This window comes from Haliaeetus albicilla, chromosome 17, assembly GCF_947461875.1.
Source record: "Haliaeetus albicilla chromosome 17, bHalAlb1.1, whole genome shotgun sequence".
NCBI classification, from domain to species: domain Eukaryota; kingdom Metazoa; phylum Chordata; class Aves; order Accipitriformes; family Accipitridae; genus Haliaeetus; species Haliaeetus albicilla.
This window is the reverse complement of record NC_091499.1, coordinates 537422-551420: the sequence shown is the minus strand read 5'-3', so window position 1 is coordinate 551420 and position 13999 is coordinate 537422.

The following is a 13999-nucleotide window of genomic DNA, read 5'->3' as shown; positions in this document are numbered from 1 at the left end:
CAGGTACTCAAGTGTCCACTCAAATTTTTTTGATTCCACAAATCTATTATTTGGCTGGGGAGTAAGCTTCTGGGAAGACTGGGATTGTCCACATACAAAAGATTGATGCTTTGAAAATGCTACAAAACAATAAAAATTAAAATCAGTAAAATACCCCCAAGTGCAATATTAATTGTTTTAATAAGTCCCTTTCATGCTCTGTTTTCATATTCTGTTAATTTCTGGACACATAGATTTCATTATACTCTGAAAGAAGAAAGGAAAATTTTCAAATTTTTTGTTAGGTTGCATATTAAATTTCAGTTCTCTGCATTAGAATTTCCGTATGACTTCAAAATTACTAAAATAATTACTTTTTGGCTATGCAAATATGCAGGGTTTGCTTTCATTCCTACCCTGTCGTAAGAAATCCAAAATTCTCGGCAGTATAAAAAAAACCATGCCCTGAATCCTAGTGTCAATATTCAGCTATTTCCCTTTTCAAAATAGAATGTAATTTTACCAGATATCACTTTAACCCTGGGGTAAAGGAAAGCAGCTCTTGCCATGTTAAATAATACGCTGTGTAAACTTCAGCTGTTGGGGATCTATTCTGTGCCTCCAACAGGAGAAAAAGCTGTTTCCAGTGGTTATGACTTCTAATGTTCATAATTTGAAGTAACCTGTAAACTGGTATAATTCAGGGGAAATCTAGGTTTTCTGCACTCTCATACTTACCAAAAAGGTCTTAGAAAACATTATAAAATCGTATCATATTATGGCCACTGCATCTACACTAGAATTGACATAGAACAGTGCATTTGTACTTACAGTTTGCACAGTAGTACTTTTGATCCTCGATTTTATTATTCTACTGTCATGTAATTCATGTCTTTCCATATTTTGTCACACTGAGTTACTTACATGGAGCAAGGCCAGAAGAATAAGACCTGAACCTCTTTAATCGTAATCCGTGGAACGGATGTAAGAGTTGAGACCGCCGCTCCGGCCGTGGGTGTCTGTGTGCGCATATATCCATAGGTCACCCATGGACTGTGACAGGCAAGCAGGGCACAAACAGGGGTTTGAAATACCTTTGATTTCCAATCTGAGAGATTCTCTGTGCCAGCAACAATACTGGCAAAGAGCATCCTGAACCTTGGGTTAGTCTCTGTTGTAGAATGGTATTTGTACTTCTTTCACAGAAAAGAGAATTCTTCCTAATTTCTCAAAATGCAAACTATAGACCATCACAGCCGCCATCAGTAGGATCTGTTCAGGGTGTTTCACCTTTTTTTGTTGTTTTTTGTATTTTTGCTTGTGAATGTTAAAACCACATTTTTTGGTGAAAAACCTACGAAGACTCTTCTTAGAATCACAAACATACCTGGAAATTTTTAATCATTTGTATTTTAAGTAGCCAAGCTTACTGTTGCTGTGCAGTTCGATGACTTGTACTCATAAGGTATACCTGCATGCCACTTTGATGAGTACTGCAATGTTAAGAAATATCCTGCAGGAATTAAAAGGTCTGTCTTTTTTCAAAATGGGCCAGCGATTATAGACTGCTTCATTGCCTATGAAAAATAAAGGAAATTTGCATGAGATAAAAGTAAAAATTCGCATGAAGTAAAAGTAAATACAAGGATCTAATGGCTTGACAGGCAAGCATAAAGTGGTATTTGGAGACTTGAGACTGAAGAAAGTTGCTTGACATCTAACTTCAAACAAAAATTTATTACGAAAAAGTCTTCCTGCTGCCAGGAAATCTATCCAGCTACCAGGGAAGCCAATTCCTATAGGATACATATATAGCTCATGTCTTCTGAGAAGAGGCTGAGCTACTTAATTCTTTGAGAAAATTGTGTGACTTTTCTTAAAAAAAAAATTTAAAAAGAAGAAAAGAAAGGAAAGCAGAAGGGGGGAAAAAAGGAAAAATAAAAACCTTTATTACAATCCATTGATAAAATTAAATTCATTTTCTAGGGTTTGGCTTATGGGTAAAATATTTGGGAGCACACAAAAATGTTTCATAGACACAATGAGATCTCCTGTCATGTAAAATCCCTGTCCTTTCTTCAAAGGCTTGGCAAGAAAACTGAGTTTTCTACCTAAACTGTATTTTTCTAACTAAAAGCCAGAAAGCCCTGAAAAATTAAGCTGTCACTAGTTAATGCTGTCAAAATACCGTATCTCAACTGTTCATGCTTGTTTAATTAGACTTCACTCTTTCTTGCCTCTCATTTTGAATGGTATTTGTGCATTTGTAATCCTCCAGGCTCTCTTTTCACAGTCCCTTGAAAACAAAACATAAAATCAATGATGCTGAAGTTTATGTAGGCTTAATATCAGGCAAAAAAAAAAATGAAAGTGCCTACTCCCACTGTCAATAGGATGCATTTGTGTAGTTCTCCATGTAGCACTTTAAAGTAGGGTAAGTGACAGCAATCTCATTCTAGGAAGAGGAAGAGCCATATGGCTCCATTTTATGGGCGGCTGGTTTTATAATAGCTCAGAACAAAACATTCATGATCCTTAAACAGATTCAGATTACTCATGTAGATGGGCAAAGTAGCCATGCACAGTGCCGTGGAGTTCCAATCTTTTCCACATACTGCCCTGTTAGGAAAGCAGGCCAGCATTGTTTTTCATCAAGAAAAAGGAGAAATTTTTCCTCCAAGGAATCTATAGATTCAGCAGGAGGTTCTCATGGTTTGCGTGGTCACTTGAGGTCAGACTATGGTAATTAATTCATACCTGTAGTCTTCAGTGCCTGCGATAAGAATGCCTTTGAAGCATCGCCAGGCAGAACAGGACAGTCTATGGTGATATGCCATACTGCTATTTCAAATATGTAGACACTAGAACAGGTTGTAGGGTCACATTTTGGTCACTCTATGTGTGTGTGCATGTGCCTGGCTACCCACATGTGCATCCGTATGAATACTAGATCTCTGAAAGGATCTTAAATGCCTTGCTTTGGCTTTGTTCCTTCCTTTTGATACCGAGCTGTCTAAATGGATTGAAAATGAGAAAATAGTTAATACAGTATCTAGTTTCATTGTAAACCCTTCCTGATTGATGACTTGTCTTCTCCCAGGACCTAGCATTATAGCACAAACCAATTGGTATAACCTGCAGCTAAAACTACTTCTTGGAGTTCTGCTTCTTTTCTAGGGAAATGTGTTTTTCATTAATACTACTGTTCAGACTCAGAAAAAAATGTATCTAAGGAAGTGTGTTATACACAGAACTTTAAGCTATTGCTCTTCTTGATGATACTAATCTGTTTTCCTCCAGAGAATCATGTGAATTGTTACCCGTCATTGCATCCCCATGTTCATCTCTTAATACTTGTGGGTGTGATACAAACCACTTAAAACAAATTCACTGCCCAGACTAAGCAGTTTCCTCTGTTACACCAATATATTTTTCCTATTGTATCTTTTGATTTAATAAGTGCGCATACAAAGATTTTTACCTAGTGCTTTTAAAATGCTTACTGATCTACAGAGACAGAAAAAGTAAACAACAGTTAAAAAATTGCTCTGAAAGATAGTACAGTGCCTCAGGAGGCATTCATAACATCGCCACCAGTGCTGAGTTATTCTCTCTGGGGAGCACCATTACCAGTCATTTTATCACCACCGAGTGTGTATGTAATTCTGTAACATCAGTCCCAACACTGGGCAGTTCTCCTGGTCAGAGGTTAACTATAGGCAAAACCACTTCACTATTGAAAGGAAAGTGGAAACCAGCCTAAAGTGTTAAACCTCCAGTTTAAATTCCCATTAATACAGGCATTTACGGATAGCAGAACAAAACTGTGAACACCAGTGAGCAGTGTATTGACATTCTTTTATTGTATACAAAGGGACAGCTTTTGTCTTACTTTTTTGTTTTGATTAATAGTTTATTTTGGTTTTAGTCTGTTTTAATCCTGAGTTAGCCAGAGCAGTAATAATTTTGAGAAGGACACAGTGTCACTATAGATAATAAGTTGGATATGAACTGTGAGTGGAATGCTATTTGAAGACAAATGTAATCCTTGTGAGAGTAAACAGGTAGATAGTTCTCAGAAACTGGCACAGAGTTATTTGTTCACAACATTTGTGAAACTTTTACTGGAAAGCCATGTGCCATTATGGTTTGTTGAAAAGGATGTTGAAAATCAAAAAGATGTACAGCAGAAAGTTCTGAAATGAACAAAATTTAGGGAAAATGTACCAGTAGTGAAACACAAAAGAAACTCTATTAATTCAGTCAAGAGAAGATTGAGAAGTAGCTTGACTACAGCCTTCAGGTACCTACAGGCAAAAAGGATTTCTGACAATTAAGAGCTCTCTGATTTAGGAGGAAGGAATGTATAATTAGCTGGAGCCAAGAATTCCATTCTGTCCCCCCTCCACCAAATTAACAATGGGAGCTTTTAACCATTGGAGCGATCTGTGTCCTTCTGAAAGATACACTACTTCTCATACAGAAGCTACAGAGGCTGATGGAGAAAATTTTGGGACCACGCAGGAGGTCAGGCTAGCCAATAATGTACAATTTCTTCTGCCCTTACTATCTATTTCTGAATTTAAGAATCTATAAATCAACAAAGATGAATAAGGTTAACAGAATCTGGCCCTCGGTCATATATATTTTATCACTTCATTACATTTCCATTTGAGGATTATAATTCAGTTCTCTTATGACTTCATCTCTGAAACTTTTCTACAGATCCCAGAAATAGAGTCTTTCTTATTCTAGTAATTAATCTTTGAACCAAATAGAAGCTCTTCAGCTTGAGACTGAATTGTCATGAGAAAAACTCAGATAAACCTCATTTTATCTTCTTTGTTATGAGTGAACATGGCAATGACATAACACAAAAAGTGTTAATGTCTGTTACAGCCCTTGAGCTATACAAATGCATGGTTCTGTTTTGATCATGCTTGATATGCTATGTCTTGACTAGGTCTAATTCCATTCTGTTTCTACAGGTTAGTGAGACTTTAATCAAGAAAAAAAAATTATCTAATGAACAGCAATTTGAAACACAGCACTTGGAAAGGTCAAAATGGTACATTACATCCTTATTATCCAAAAGAACAGATGAATTTAATATCCTGGCAGCATTTTCCTGTGAAGAAGATATTAAACAAGAACTGAAAATGGCACAAGGTTCCCTCTTCCTTTCTTATGACAAAGATTGTAACAAGATGATGAAACTTTACAGAATAAATTTCTTGCTTTAATGTTCAGGCTGTGGATCCTGCCTAGATTTCAAAAACCTAAGCTAAGCAAAGAGCCAACACACATGCTGTTTGCTTCAGGTCCTTTACAACACATTTTCCTGCTTGTAATACCCAGTTGCCATTAGTATTTCTAGTCTTAAGGATGGGAAGACATGTTAATAGAAGGTAGGCAGTGCAATGAGTTCTGGCAAATGCTAACTGTGTTGAACTGCAACAAATAATGCCCTGCATCAGCACTGCTTAAAATGTAGATTTTTCAGCTTCTGTTTGAATAGACCTAAGAACAGAGATAATATATTCCAACACACAATGCATTGCGTATGTCCTGCTTTGGAGAGTCCCTGAAGGTATGGAACTCTTTGAAGGCAAAGGAGTTTGTAGTATATCCTGTAGGTTTAATATTAAATTGTTAACAATTGTTATCTGCATGAAGACTCTTCCTTTTGCTTTATAGGAGAGAAAAAAACCTTCTGGAACTTGATGTTGTATTTTAACACTAAAATACACCATCAGGGTCTTCATGTTAAATCTTATTATGACAACCAAACAAATGCTATACTTAAAATAAAAAAATGAGTTTATGGCATGCACCTGTATTAGTTACTTGTATTCATTCCACACGAGATATGAGAAGTCTAAGAATGTAACAAGTTATATATTAAAGATATTAATAATTATTAAAGAAAACACTTTATATTATTCCAAAAGATATCTGTCTTGAAGTATTGCTGGCTGAAGTAGTCCTACACAGATTTGCACAAGCTCACAAGCAGAAATCAAATCAAACCTCTTTTTTCCACACCATCTAGGGAATACATCTGAAAAAAAAAATTATCCATGGTACATTACATGCAGCTGAGAAAAGCCATTCTGCTTTGGTCAAGAGAGATAAAATGAACATATCCAAAATATGTTTTCAGTGTCTCGAGTGAAAATACATGGCGGGGGAGAGGGGGGTCGTCATATATATATATATATATATATACACACACACTTATTTTTTTTCTTTTCTTTAGGTAATTTTATTTTCCACTGGAGATTGTAAATGTATTTTTCATCCTTTGTTTTGCAACTATAAAGTGGGATAGCTTTTTCAATGCATTGGCAATGTGCAACCTATTTTGAAACTTCAAAGGTTTTGCAAAACTACAGATAAAAGTTCCTAATGGGTGTTCATTTCATAAATGCCTATGCGAATTAATGTTTTCCATGTGTCTAGAAAAAATTCATTAGATAAAAGTTTCTGTTAAGTTCCTTGTGATTTAGCTAATAGTCCTCGAAACTGAAATGACTACAAATAGCTCTTTTCTGCTTCCCAACCAGATATATCAGCCATTGAGTATGCAGTTACAAAAAAAAACCAAAGCCATTTTTTCAGTTCCTAATTACTATTCACAATAGAAAACCATGAATTTTTATAATTTGAATTTCTAAGAACTCGTGAGTATACATACTTTTGCTATGAAAAAAATAAAATATATGCTATTGTATCCATTTTTTAAAAGATCATGGTTAGGAAATGACTGAGTAGAGAATCCAGGGTATTGAGGGGGAGACTCAATGCATAGTAGCACAAACTCCAGGATTTCTCAGCGAGTGAGTCCAATATATCAGATGAAGACAGTTGTTTTGTTACACTCTTTTCAGTTCGCCCATGATTATGCAAAATGCTGTTACTGTGTCACACACTATTTAACACGAGGAACACCTTGAACTCATTATGCAGCCTTTAGTTATTTCACGAAATGGATTTTTTCCACTAGGTGATGACAGTCATTCTTTTTTGAAAAATTACCAAAATAATCAAGTATGTTTTATGAACCAATACGCCGGTCTGAAGTTGAACTTTAAGAAGCACCTCTTTTCGTCACTTATCTTCAATAAATCATGAGGTGGTTGGGCATTTCCATGAAGTCTTTCTTTAATAAGGAAAGTGAAGTGTAAAAGTTGAATGTAAAATGTTGGACCTGTGAACCTGTGAGAACATCTCAAAGCAAGGGATCATGTAATCTTCTGTGAAGTATATTCATTAAATTAACAGCAGATGAAAAAAGGATGTGGCTGATGGGGAAGGTGTCATATACTGAAGCAAGATCACAAAAGAGAGACATCGAAACACAACAGACCACATGCAGCATGCACATACCCACACACATGATTTTGCACCCAAGGCACTGGTTCGTTGTAATCCCAGCAAGAAGGGCACTCAGACTCTGCTAAGTATTGCTTAAAATAGCATTTATTGCAGCTAACACTATAAAGAAAAAGAGGTTAGCACAGATAATCTTACGTCCCTTCAGATGCTGGGAACCCCGAGTTATGCACCGTCGAATGGGCCTCCAAGCAGGACACAGCATCCTCTGCAGATCCTGTCCATGTAAAGGTTACCCACTATTTCAGTCCTCTGAGCTCTTGTAAGGTTTTCCTAAAAGAACATAACTCAATTTATCATTTTCACTGTCAAACAAAAAAGATGTGCACATGAGAATTTGCGGCTGCTGTTTTAGATAAAGGCAAGGACCCCCAGGTGGTACAATCGGTGGGACCAAGTGGCAGCTGCCCGCAGGCAGCTTCGTTACAATTAGCCAGCAAAGTTTATCCTGCGGCCAGAGGATGCGCACAGCACAACGCAGACCTGAAGGTCACGTTGTGTGCACAGCACAGTGCAGGCCTGCGCCTGCTTGGGGCGATTGCTATGTGGGTCACTAACTCCTCCATGTACAATAGCCTCTGGTCAGGATCTCTGCATGTGTATACATACATACCTATTTTGCATCTGCACGTAAAAAGCTCCTTTTGTGTTCCAAAGTGAACCGATGCATTGTATTCAAATCCGCACACATTAAAAATCTGTACATGTCTACTGCAAACACTCCTTTGTACAGGTGTCTGTGTCCATCGAGATGGAATTGTGCAGGGAGTCAGATAGGTTTATAATTACACAATTTATACCTCCAAACACTGTTAAAAGGCTATGTAAGTACATTTTTGCAAGTGAGCTTTTTGTGCCTGCAGCTCAAAATCTGGTTATACTTGCATTTGAATTTGTTATGTTTTGTCACACAACGTTACTTGATTTTATATGAATAAATAATCCATGAGCTAGAAAACACTCTAAAATCAAAGGAACAAAGTCAGTTGCATTATTAAAGAGAGATTAAAATAATTTGACATGAAAGGCATTTTGGAGACAATACAGCCTGTCTGATTTACTGATGTGCACAGAAGCTAATGTATGATTCAGCCCTGCTACCACCTGACAGCTGCTTAACATCTAATGGGAAATGTGATGGTGGTCACAGTCCAGCTCATAGTGGACAGGTGTCGGCGTCACAAAAATCATCATCACAACTGGCACTAATTGGCACCTTTGTTGACAGCCTCGGCAGACAGGCTGGTGATTGAGTCGGCATGGAGGCTGCCTTGCAAGCTCGGCTGGCATGGGACGCTGGGCTCAGCTCTTCCTTTGCTGAAGCCATCCTTAGTTTTGTACATATTTCAGAGGAACACAGTCAGCTCCTGACACTCCTTATTTGCCTGTAAATTCTATGAGCATGCACGTTGGTGTGGCATAGCTCTGGAATGATGCCTCTGTACAGAGGGTTAGGCACGTCCTGGGGACACGGAAGCCTGCCCACTGGTGCTGGCCAACAGAAGAGCCTGTGGACTTAGGCTTGGGGGAGAAGAAGACCACAGGGGATGAAACCAAAGGCTGATGTAGAGGAGAAGCCACACATGACCCACATGAGGCTCCAGTCTCATCCAAGCTTTTACCAATTTTAGTTTATTTTAGATGCAACTGTGATTCTGTGGCTTCTAGTAGCCACTTCACTCCTTCGTGCCTCAGTTTATTCTTTTGTATGAAGGCCATAATATTTGTCTCACTCTCAGACATAATATGAGGCTTTTGCTAACTAACCAATGCCTTCAACTATTTAAACACCTCTGATGGAAGTCAATAGACACATTAAAACTCAGGCTTCAGATTTATAGGAACTTTGGTTTCTTAATAATCCAGTTAAATGAGTTGTGGGCAATGACTATTGAATGTGTCCATTCTGCATTTACCTGTCTTTCCACTCACACTGTTGAATATTAAACACAGTTCCTTCTTCCACTTAGCCTGATGTGTCCAAATCAGCTATTAAAAATAATTTTCCTTTGGTGTACAGAAACTTATACTCTCAATTAGCACTTTTTTTTTAGCTATAGACAAATGTAATATAGGTCAATAATGTGATTCAAGGATTTGAGAATGTTTTTATGGTAATAAAAAGAAGTAAAAAATGGGTGATAAGTTTGATTGCAATTAGCAGCAGTAACTGAAGTATAGAGAGGTTATTAAAGCTCATTAGTACCTTTTTCCAAAGCGAAGAAAGAAAAGCTGGAAGGCAGGAAGGCAGGGAGGCAGGAAGGAAGGACAAAAAGCAAAGGGAGTAAAGAAAAAGAAAAAGTAGGGAGGTTGGGAAAAAGGAAAGAACAAACTGTTCTAGTTTCATGTCTGTGGAAAAAATGTTGGATTTGTTGTACATGGCTTTGTCATATATAGATAAAAGTGAGAAAACCAAACTGGAAAATTGGCACACAAAGTCAGGTAAAATATATCATAAAGGACTGAAAAAATTATGTAAAAAGCCTGAGATTTATCTGCTTTATCATTGTACCTGAGGCCTACCTTCATTAGAAACAATAAGGGTATAAGATAATACAAGCACTTACAGAGGTTCAAAACACCACTGAGCCAGATTCTGATCTCTCCCCATTGATTTTTCACTGCTGTGTTACATCTGATTTCAAGGAAATGTCTTCTCATTTACATGGATATACATAAATTCAGGATCAAGCCACCAGCTTTTGCTTCCTCCAGCATTAATAATGAGCAGTGGCTGCTACAGTGTGCTCCTAAAGACACTCTGGAAAAAGAATATGTCATCGTTAGCCTAATGAGGGGAAAGAGGGAGAGAGATTGCTAAATGTTTTCTCTCTAGCCCAATTAAAGGAGAGAGAGCAAGACAAAGCAGGGAGGAAAGCATGCTAGAGGGAGAGCTGTGTACGTGACGGATTTCTTCCTGCCTTTAGCTAGAAGAGCATTCTCGTTAGGGAGAACTGAAAAAGACGGGAGGATGTGGGAATACAAAGGATAAATCCTTTGACTGAAATCAGACTGTGGCAGCATGGACCATCAGTCTGAGCTGCACATTAACTTCCAAAAATAGCTTGCTTGGGAAGGAAGGCATATGATAACAAGTACTCTATTGTCATTACCATTCTTAAGACAAATTATCCATGCAAATATGAAGGAGCAAGGCTTGCCTGCCTGCTGAGAGCCTCCTTGGCCATCCACAGTCACCTTTCAGGACTGCTGTAGAGGGAGAGAGCTGCTTGTGGACGAAGGACTTCACCAGTCTGGATGCTGCTGAGTTCACTGACAAGTGCCAACTCACCGTTTATAAAATAAGCAGAACTTGATCCCATGAAGTTTTGTGCCAGTGACATCAGGCCTGCCAGAAAGGGTGTCTACAACTCAAACCGCATGGTAGGTTCCAAACTCATGCTCTCCCATGGGCTGGGTCTGGGCACCATCAGGAAGGGTGGTAGCTCACCTGGCCCAGACCTATGCCAGGCACCACGCCAAAAATTTCCCATTGCAGATGATTGCAAGCCAGCACTTAAGCCCACATGCCAGGGCAGTTTTTTTTTCATGGCTCAGAGGTCTCTGGGGTTGAGTGTGCTGTTTAGGACTCCAGGTGCTATGCAGGGAGTCGAGGCTCCTAGCCCAAGCTACAAGCTGTGGCGTGAAGGTTTGCATGTACATCACTGAAGCCAAGGAGACCATTTTCTTTCCAAATGCAGAAAAGAGCATTGCATCCAGTCATACGGCATGACAAGGTATACACATTGTCTCATATGACAGAATACCTGCTCCTTTAGGCTGCAGCAGAGATATAAATGGGCTTGCTAGAAAAGATTTCTTTGCCCCCACAGCTCTGCTGCTGACTCCACATGCAGCTCACGGCACCTTTCTGCCATGCTGTGACCACATATGAAATATACACGCAGCCTGTGTGCCTCAACCTGCATGCTGCTGACTGCATGTGACCTGTGGTCTGTGGGCAGGTCCACAGTGTCTGCTGCAGGACAAACACATGAGCAGGCAGGTGATGGGTGAGAGTCAAATGAACATTCCTTGTGTCCAGACCCTGAAATTTAACAGGACTGCATGGCTACACGAAAATGCAAGTTTTTTTCCATAGGTTATAGAAACCTATGACCAAAGGTAGCTAGGAAGGTGGGAGTATCCTTGTCATTGCGTCAGCCACCAGCCCGATGGGATTTCCAGGATTATATCCCACAGTGTTCTTATTACCTGCACAATGGACTGAGCCATGCAGAGAGCAGAAGAAATTACCTTGCATCCGTATTTATATATAATGCTCAGACACTGAGCTGAGCGATAAAAAGCAGGCTTGATGTGCCTGGTATAATCCAGTCTCCAAATGTTGAATTCCTGTTACTTATTTTAAATCTCTCCATATTTCCTTGCCGTCTGACTAAAATATAGCAGCTTTGTGAGCTAAGCTATAGCTGCCCTTTTACCATTTCAAGTGCCAGAAGCTTTAGCTAGGGAAAATGATTTTGTAAAGACTTGCTGTGCTCTGCTAGTCGTACATATTGCAGTTTCTCCCAATAACTAAAAAGAAGTTGAGAAAGTTCCTGAGAAAGACTTGCGTTACCAGTCTCTTGCTGTAACTATTTTTTAATCTGTGACTCCTGAGCCGCCATCCTGCGTGACCTCTGGGCTCGTTCCATCATCAAGCCATGACTGGATTAGATTTTTTTTCCCCTGCAATGAGACCTATTTTCTTTATTCACCACTTACCTGAGCACAGACAACAGCGGGGGGAATATTGGGTCTGGCTTCTGGTTGTCCAGCAGAAGTCATGGGATGATTTCCCAAGCCTTTCAGTGAGGAGTGCAGGACAGGAATGTCTCCATGAACTCTCCTGTCGGCTCAACAGAAGATGGTGGAAAAAGCAGCCTATGCTGCTTTGCGAAGAAGGGTAAGTCTGCCAGGAAGACTGGCAGTAGCCCAGGCTCATGCAGGCAAGCCCAGCTCAGCCTTGTTTGTACAATGGCAAACACACAGGAGGAGAGAAGGCTGTGATTAGGGTCCAGATGCTTTCAACCTCCTTACAACATTTTTAGATTATTCCAGATTTCTTCCTGGGTATTTATATATTATAAATATTCTAGCTAACAATGACAATGTCGTAAGATTCCCACTCAAAACTTTGAAAGTTTGAGTCTCTCAGACGGCTTTTCACATGTTAGATCCCTTATCCTATTTTATGGTTTGTTTCTTAAGTACTAAGCTCCCCAGTAAAAAGCTGCCCGACTCACATTTGTAATACTCAAGTTTTCTCTATTTTTTAATTAAAAATTCTGGCCCACTAAATTCTGACATTCTAGCAGTGCACTCTGTGCTGGGTGCTAGCAAGATCGGTAAATACATGACTCAGTACTTTCAGCTCCTCTGTCCAGATCTGCAAATATCACAAGATCTGAAATAGAAATGTTATCCCTGATGTTTGAGAACACGATACTAAATTCAGTTTGATTTAGTGATAAAGCCTGCCACTCTGGGAGATATAATGGCTAGCTAATGAAATGGTATTATATTTGCTTACAAATGCCATCTTCTAAAATACCATACTTAAAAAGAAATTAATCACTTATTGTTTCTGTTGGGAGTTTAGCACAACTGTAAAATTTAATGGACAAATGTGAGTTCAGTTAACTCTAGCTCATGTACAAGCAGCTGAAAACCCATCACATACATAATTGAATCCCTCTGAAGTTTACAAACGGCAAGTCTTTGTGCCCCAGCCTGGAAATAAGGGCCTTACATTGCCCAGCAATGGTCTAAGGTGGTGTAAGGAGGAAGGAGGTGAGTATAGTCAATGTTAGTAGGAGGCAGATACTACTCAGACACTTTCTGGTCACTTTCCCCTTCCTGTTGTATCTCAACCACTGCAAAGTCTGCCTCACATTAAGAAGGTTGAAGTTATTAACTTCAACATACAGCAATGTAATTTTTATATAAAAATACTGTATTTAATAGGAGAATTACCTGGAAAAGCTACCAGGAAAAATTCAATCTCAATTAGCATGACCAACACAAAAGGCCAATCTAGTCTGAATTATCAGTCAACTCTTCAGCAACATTCCAATTATTTTCATCATTTAGAATGACCTTAGCAGTATTTTGAAATTATATTTAAAACTGTAGCGGTTATTTAATCAGGGAGCTATGGCAAGCCAGCATCATGATCAGCAGAAGGGTGGAGACAGATACTGTATCATTTTGATCTTACTGAATAATTTGCTTTTAAGCACAAAACTTCTTGCAACTGTATCTCTTCATCATTTGGATGTCCAGAATAACAAGCAGAGTATCTTTGGTGGTTTAGAGGGCTTTTACTACATGTCACAAGAAGAAAAATGAAATTAAATTGTGCTTATCTCCCCCCCCCAAAGGCATTATTTTTTCATTCATATAGACCTAATCTTCATTAAATCTTAATTTCTTAGCCATTAGGATGCACAGTAGGACCTGCAGTAGCCCAGACTGTAGCAGACCAGAGCTGGAATGAGTTGTTAACAAGAGTTGTTTAGGGCTGATGTTTCCTTACAGGAAATAAAAATAATTGATTTTTTTTTTTCCTTTAATGTATGAAACTCCATGGCTACAATTTTTGTAGCATTCATTCACATTT